Source organism: Ranitomeya imitator, chromosome 3 (genome assembly GCF_032444005.1).
Source record: "Ranitomeya imitator isolate aRanImi1 chromosome 3, aRanImi1.pri, whole genome shotgun sequence".
NCBI classification, from domain to species: Eukaryota; Metazoa; Chordata; class Amphibia; order Anura; family Dendrobatidae; genus Ranitomeya; species Ranitomeya imitator.
In genome coordinates, this window is record NC_091284.1 from 457,422,420 (window position 1) to 457,430,786 (window position 8,367).

Below are 8,367 nucleotides of genomic sequence, written 5' to 3' on the forward strand. Positions count from 1 at the left end.
ACCAGCCAACACCGAACAATGAACCTCAGAGATAACTTTATTCGTCCACCTATCAGGGACAAACAGTTTCTCCGCTGGGCAACAGTCAGGTCTATTAGCCTGAAATTTTTGCAGCACCCGCCGCAAATCAGGGGAGATGGCAGACAATATTACCCCCTCTTTGAGAATACCCGCCGGCTCAGGCAAACCCGGAGAATCGGGCACAAAACTCCTAGAAAGGGCATCCGCCTTCACATTTTTAGAGCCCGGAAGGTACGAAACCAGAAAGTCAAAATGGGAGAAAAACAGCGACCAACGAGCCTGTGTAGGATTCAACCGTTTGGCAGACTCGAGATAAGTCAAGTTCTTGTGATCAGTCAAGACCACCACGCGATGATTAGCTCTTTCAAGCCAATGACGCCACTCCTCGAATGCCCACTTCATGGCTAGCAACTCTCGATTGCCAACATCATAATTTCGCTCAGCAGGCAAAAACTTCCTGGAAAAGAAGGCCATGGTTTCATCACCGAGCAATCAGAACTTCTCTGCGACAAAACCGCCCCTGCTCCAATTTCAGAAGCATCAACCTCGACCTGGAACGGAAGCGAAACATCTGGTTGGCACAACACAGGGGCAGAGGAAAAACGACGCTTCAACTCCTGAAAAGCTTCCACAGCAGCAGAAGACCAATTGACCACATCAGCACCCGTCTTGGTTAAATCAGTCAATGGTTTAGCAATACTAGAAAAATTATTGATGAAGCGACGATAAAAATTAGCAAAGCCCAGGAACTTCTGCAGACTCTTCAGAGATGTTGGCTGAGTCCAATCATAAATGGCCTGAACTTTAACAGGGTCCATCTCGATAGTAGAAGGAGAAAAAATGAACCCCAAAAATTAAACCTTCTGAACACCAAAGAGACACTTTGACCCCTTCACAAACAAAGAATTCGCACGCAGGACCTGGAACACCATTCTGACCTGCTTCACATGAGACTCCCAATCATCCGAGAAGACCAAAATATCATCCAAGTATACAATCAGGAATTTATCCAGGTACTCTCGGAAGATGTCATGCATAAAGGACTGAAACACTGATGGAGCATTAGAAAGCCCGAATGGCATAACCAGGTACTCAAAATGGCCTTCGGGCGTATTAAATGCTGTTTTCCATTCATCGCCCCGTTTAATACGCACAAGATTATATGCACCACGAAGATCTATCTTGGTGAACCAACTAGCCCCCTTAATCCGAGCAAACAAATCAGACAGCAGCGGCAAGGGGTACTGAAATTTGACCGTAATTTTATTTAGAAGGCGGTAATCAATACAAGGTCTCAGCAAACCATCCTTCTTGGCCACAAAAAAGAACCCCGCTCCCAATGGCGACGATGACGGGCGAATATGACCCTTCTCCAAGGACTCCTTCACGTAACTCCGCATAGCGGCATGCTCAGGTACAGATAAATTAAACAGTCGACCCTTAGGAAACTTACTTCCAGGAATCAAATCGATAGCACAATCACAATCCCTATGCGGAGGTAGGGCATTGGACTTGGGCTCATCGAATACATCCCGGTAATCAGACAAGAACTCTGGGACCTCAGAAGGGGTGGATGATGAGATAGTCAGAAATGGAACATCACCATGTACCCCCTCACAACCCCAGCTGGACACAGACATAGATTTCCAATCTAATACTGGGTTATGGACTTGTAGCCATGGCAACCCCAACACGACCACATCATGCAGATTATGCAACACCAGAAAGCGAATATCCTCCTGGTGCGCAGGAGCCATGCACATGGTCAGCTGGGTCCAATACTGAGGCTTATTCTTGGCCAAAGGCGTAGCATCAATTCCTCTCAATGGAATAGGACAATGCAAGGGCTCCAAGACAAACCCACAGTGCCTAGCATACTCCAAGTCCATCAAATTCAGGGCAGCGCCTGAATCCAGAAATGCCATAACAGAATAGGAAGACAAAGAGCAGATCAAAGTAACGGACAAAAGAAATTTCGACTGTACCGTACCAATGGTGGCAGACCTAGCGAACCGCTTAGTGCGCCTAGGACAATCGGAGATAGCATGAGTGGAATCACCACAGTAGAAACACAGCCCATTCTGACGTCTGTGTTCTTGCCTTTCAGCTCTGGTCAAAGTCCTATCGCACTGCATAGGCTCAGGTTTATGCTCAGATAATACCGCCAAATGGTGCACAGATTTACGCTCACGCAAGCGTCGACCGATCTGAATGGCCAAAGACATAGACTCATTCAGACCAGCAGGCATAGGAAATCCCACCATGACATCCTTAACCCCTTTCTGCCATTAGACGTACTATTGCGTCCATGTGGGGTGGGCTTTACTTCCCAAGGACGCAATAGTACGTCATATGCGATCGGCAGCGCTCACGGGGGGAGCGCCGCCGATCGCGGCCGGGTGTCAGCTGTTTATCGCAGCTGACATCCGGCACTATGTGCCAGGAGTGGTCACGGACCGCCCCCGGCACATTAACCCCCGGCACACCGCGATCAAAGATGATCGCGATGTGCCGGCGGTACAGGGAAGCACCGCGCAGGGAGGGGGCTCCCTGCGGGCTTCCCTGAGCCCCCCGCAGCAACGCGATGTGATCGCGTTGCTGCGAGGGTCTCACCTCCCTCCCTGCTCCCTCCAGCCCCGGATCCAAGATGGCCGCGGATCCGGGTCCTGCAGGGAGGGAGGTGGCTTCACAGAGCCTGCTCAGAGCAGGCACTGTGAAGGCTGCAGCGCTGCATGTCAGATCAGTGATCTGACAGAGTGCTGTGCAAACTGTCAGATCACTGATCTGTGATGTCCCCCCCTGGGACAAAGTAAAAAAGTAAAAAAAAAAAATTTCAAATGTGTAAAAAATAATAAAAAAAAATATTCCAAAATAATGAAAAAAAAAATAAAAATATTATTCCCATAAATACATTTCTTTATCTAAATAAAAAAAACAAAACAATAAAAGTACACATATTTAGTATCGCCGCGTCCGTAACGGCCCGACCTATAAAACTGGCCCACTAGTTAACCCCTTCAGTAAACACCGTAAAAAAAAAAAAAAAAAACGAGGCAAAAAACAACGCTTCATTATCATACCGCCGAACAAAAAGTGGAATAACACGCGATCAAAAAGACAGATATAACTAACCATGGTACCGCTGAAAACGTCATCTTGTCCCGCAAAAAAGGAGCCGCCATACAGCATCATCAGCAAAAAAATAAAAAAGTTATAGTCCTGAGAATAAAGCGATGCAAAAATAATTATTTTTTCTATAAAATAGTTTTTATCGTATAAAAGCGCCAAAACATAAAAAAATGATATAAATGAGGTGTCGCTGTAATCGTACTGACCCGAAGAATAAAACTGCTTCATCAATTTTACCAAACGCGGAACGGTATAAACGCCTCCCCCAAAAGAAATTCATGAATAGCTGGTTTTTGGTCATTCTGCCTCACAAAAATCGGAATAAAAAGCGATCAAAAAATGTCACGTGCCCGAAAATGTTACCAATGAAAACATCAACTCGTCCCGCAAAAAACAAGACCTCACATGACTCTGTGGACCAAAATATAGAAAAATTATAGCTCTCAAAATGTGGTAACGCAAAAAATATTTTTTGCAATAAAAAGCGTCTTTCAGTGTGTGACGGCTGCCAATCATAAAAATCCGCTAAAAAACCCGCTATAAAAGTAAATCAAACCCCCCTTCATCACCCCCTTAGTTAGGGAAAAATTAAAAAAATGTATTTATTTCCATTTTCCCATTAGGGCTAGTGTTAGAGTTAGGGCTAGGGTTAGGGCTAGGGTTAGGGCTAGGGTTAGGGCTAGGGTTAGGGTTAGGGTTAGGGCTAGGGCTAGGGTTAGGGTTAGGGTTAGGGCTAGGTTTAGGGTTAGGGCTAGGGTTAGGGCTAGGGTTAGGGTTAGGGCTAGGGTTAGGGCTAGGGTTAGGGCTAGGGCTAGGGTTAGGGTTAGGGCTAGGGTTAGGATTAGGGTTAGGGCTAGGGTTAGGGCTAGGGCTACAGTTTGGGTTGGGGCTAAAGTTACAGTTAGGGTTTAGATTACATTTACGGTTGGGAATAGGGTTGGGATTAGGGTTAGGGGTGTGTCAGGGTTAGAGGTGTGGTTAGGGTTACTGTTGGGATTAGGGTTAGGGATGTGTTTGGATTAGGGTTTCAGTTATAATTGGGGGGTTTCCACTGTTTAGGCACATCAGGGGCTCTCCAAACGCGACATGGCGTCCGATCTCAATTCCAGCCAATTCTGCGTTGAAAAAGTAAAACAGTGCTTCTTCCCTTCCGAGCTCTCCCGTGTGCCCAAACAGGGGTTTACCCCAACATATGGGGTATCAGCGTACTCAGGACAAATAGGACAACAACTTTTGGGGTCCAATTTCTCCTGCTACCCTTGGGAAAATACAAGACTCGGGGCTAAAACATATTTTTTGTGGGAAAAAAAAGGATTTTTTATTTTCACGGCTCTGCGTTATAAACTGTAGTGAAGCACTTGGGGGTTCAAAGTTCTCACAACACATCTAGATTAGTTCCCTGGGGGGTCTAGTTTCCAATATGGGGTCACTTGTGGGGGGTTTCTACTGTTTAGGTACATTAGGGGTTCTGCAAACGCAATGTGACGTCTGCAGACCATTCCATCTAAGTCTGCATTCCAAATGGCGCTCCTTCCCTTCCGAGCTCTGCCATGCGCTCAAACGTTGGTTTCCCCCAACATACGGGGTATCAGCGTACTCAGGACAAATTGGACAACAACTTTTGGGGTCGAATTTCTCCTCTTACCCTCGGGAAAATACAAAACTGGGGGCTAAAAAATAATTTTGGGGGGAAAGATTTTTTTTTTTAATTTTCACAGCTCTGCGTTACAAACTGTAGTGAAACACTTGGGGGTTCAAAGCTATCACAACACATCTAGATGAGTTCCTTAGGGGGTCTAGTTTCCAAAATGGTGTCACTTGTGGGAGGTTTCTACTGTTTAGGTACATTAGGGGCTCTGCAAATGCAATGTGACACCTGCAGACCATTCCATCTAAGTCCTCATTCCAAATGGAGCTCCTTCCCTTCCGAGCCCTCCCATGCACCCAAACAGTGGTTCCCCCCCACATATGGGGTATCAGCGCACTCAGGACAAATTGGACAACAAATTGTGGGGTCGAATTTCTCCTGTTACCCTCGGGAAAATACAAAACTGGGGGCTAAAAAATAATTTTTGTGGGAAAAAATTTTTGTTTTATTTTTACGGCTCTCCATTATAAACTTCTGTGAAGCCCTTGGTGGGTCAAAGCGCTCAGCACACATCTAGATAAGTTCCTAAGGGGGTCTACTTTCCAAAATGGTGTCACTTGTGGGGGGTTTCTACTGTTTAGGTACATTAGGGGCTCTGCAAACGCAATGTGACACCTGCAGACCATTCCATCTAAGTCTGCATTCAAATGGCACTCCTTCCCTTCTGAGCCCTCCCATGTGCCCAAACAGTGGTTCCCCCCACATATGGTGTATCATCGCACTCAGGACAAATTGGGCAACAAATTTTGGGGTCCAATTTCTCCTGTTACCCTCAGGAAAATACAAAACTGGGGGCTAAAAAAATAATTTTTGTGGGAAAAAAATTTTGTTTTATTTTTACGGCTCTGCATTATAAACTTCTGTGAAGCACTTGGTGGGTCAAAGTGCTCACCACACCTCTAGATAAGTTCCTTAGGGGGTCTACTTTCCAAAATGGTGTCATTTGTGGGGGGCTTCAATGTTTAGGCACATCAGTGGCTCTTCAAACGCAACATGGCGTCCCATCTCAATTCCTGTCAATTTTGCTTTGAAAAGTCAAACGGCGCTCCTTCCCTTCCGAGCTCTCCCATCCACCCAAACAGTGGTTTACCCCCACATATGGGGTATCAGCGTACTCAGGACAAATTGTACAACAACTTTTGGGGTCCAATTTCTTCTCTTACCCTTGGGAAAATAAAAAATTGGGGGCAAAAAGATAATTTTTGTGAAAAAATATGATTTTTATTTTTACGGTTCTACATTATAAACTTCTGTGAAGCACTTGGTGGGTCAAAGTGCTCACCACACCTCTAGATAAGTTCCTTAGGGGGTCTACTTTCCAAAATGGTGTCACTTGTGGGGGGTTTCAATGTTTAGGCACATCAGTGGCTCTTCAAACGCAACATGACGTCCCATCTCAATTCCTGTCAATTTTGCATTGAAAAGTCAAACGGCGCTCCTTCCCTTCCGAGCTCTCCCATCCGCCCAAACAGTGGTTTACCCCCACATATGGGCTATCAGCGTACTCAGGACAAATTGTACAACAACTTTTGGGGTCCAATTTCTTCTCTTACCCTTGGGAAAATTAAAAATTGGGGGCGAAAAGATAATTTTTGTGAAAAAATATGATTTTTTATTTTTACGGTTCTACGTTATAAACTTCTGTGAAGCACTTGTTGGGTCAAAGTGCTCACCACACCTCTAGATAAGTTCCTTAGGGGGTCTACTTTCCAAAATGGTGTCACTTGTGGGGGGTTTCAATGTTTAGCCACATCAGGGGCTCTCCAAACGAAACATGGCGTCCCATCTCAATTCCAGTCAATTTTGCATTGAAAAGTCAAATGGCACTCCTTCGCTTCCGAGCTCTACCATGCGCCCAAACAGTGGTTTACCCCCACATGTGGGGTATTGGCATACTCAGGACAAATTGTACAACAATGTTTGGGGTCCATTTTCTCCTGTTACCCTTGGTAAAATAAAACAAATTGGAGCTGAATTAAATTTTTTGTGAAAAAATGTTAAATGTTCATTTTTATTTAAACATTCAAAAAATTCCTGTGAAGCACCAGAAGGGTTAATAAACTTCTTGAATATGGTTTTGAGCACCTTGAGTGGTGTAGTTTTTAGAATGGTGTCACACTTGGGTATTTTCTATCATATAGACCCCTCAAAATGACTTCAAATGAGATGTGGTCCCTAAAATAAAATGGTGTTGTAGAAATGAGAAATTGCTGGTCAACTTTTAACCCTTATAACTCCCTAACAAAAAAAAATTTTGGTTCCAAAATTGTGCTGATGTAAAGTAGACATGTGGGAAATGTTACTTATTAAGTATTTTGTGTGACATATCTCTGTGATTTAATTGCATAAAAATTCAAAGTTGGAAAATTGCGAAATTTTCATAATTTTCGCCAAATTTCCGTTTTTTTCACAAATAAACGCAGGTACTATCAAATAATTTTTACCATTGTCATGAAGTACAATGTGTCACGAGAAAACAATGTCAGAATCACCAGGATCCATTGAAGCGTTCCAGAGTTATAACCTCATAAAGGGACAGTGGTCAGAATTGTAAAAATTGGCCCGGTCATTAACGTGCAAACCACCCTTGGGGGTAAAGGGGTTAAGGGCTTCAGAGAGACCCTTTCAGAAAATAGCTGCCAGCGCACATTCATTCCATTGAGTGAGCACGGACCACTTTCTAAACTTCTGACAATAAATCTCTATCTCATCCTGACCCTGACACAGAGCCAGCAAATTTTTCTCTGCCTGATCCACTGAATTAGGTTCTTCATACAGCAATCCGAGCGCCAGAGAAAACGCATTAATATTACATAATGCAGGATCTCCTGGCGCAAGGGAAAATGCCCAGTCTTGAGGGTCGCCACGTAATAAAGAAATAATGATCTTAACTTGTTGAACTGGGTCACCAGAGGAGCGGGGTTTCAAAGCCAGAAATAGTTTACAATTATTTTTAAAATTCAAAAACTTAGCTCTATCTCCAGAAAATAACTCAGGAATAGGAATTTTAGGTTCTAACATAGGATTCTGAACCACTAAATCTTGAATGTTCTGTACATTTATAGCGAGATTATCCATCAAAGAGAACAGACCCTGAATGTCCATGTCCACACCTGTGTTCTGAACCACCCTGATGTAAAGGGGAAAAAAAAGACAGAACACAGTGCAAAGAAAGAAAAATGGTCTCAGAACTTCTCTTTTCCCTCTATTGAGAAGCATTAGTACTTTCGGCCTCCAGTACTGTTATGAACAGGTAATTCAGAACCACAATGGACCTTGAAGTTCAGAGCACACAAAGTGACCTGACAATTACCCAAAAACATAGGACGAGCTCTGAGACGTGGGAACTCTGCTGACCGCAATCCCTAATCCTATCAAACCACACTAGAGGTAGCCGTGGAGCGCTCCTGACCAGACCTATGCGCCTCGAGCACAGCCTGAGAAACTAGCTAGCCCTAAGAAAGAAAAATAAGCCTAGCTTGCCTCAGAGAAATACCCCAAAGGAAAAGGCAGCCCCCCTCATATAATGACTGTGAGTTGAGATGAAAATACAAACGAAGAGATGAAAT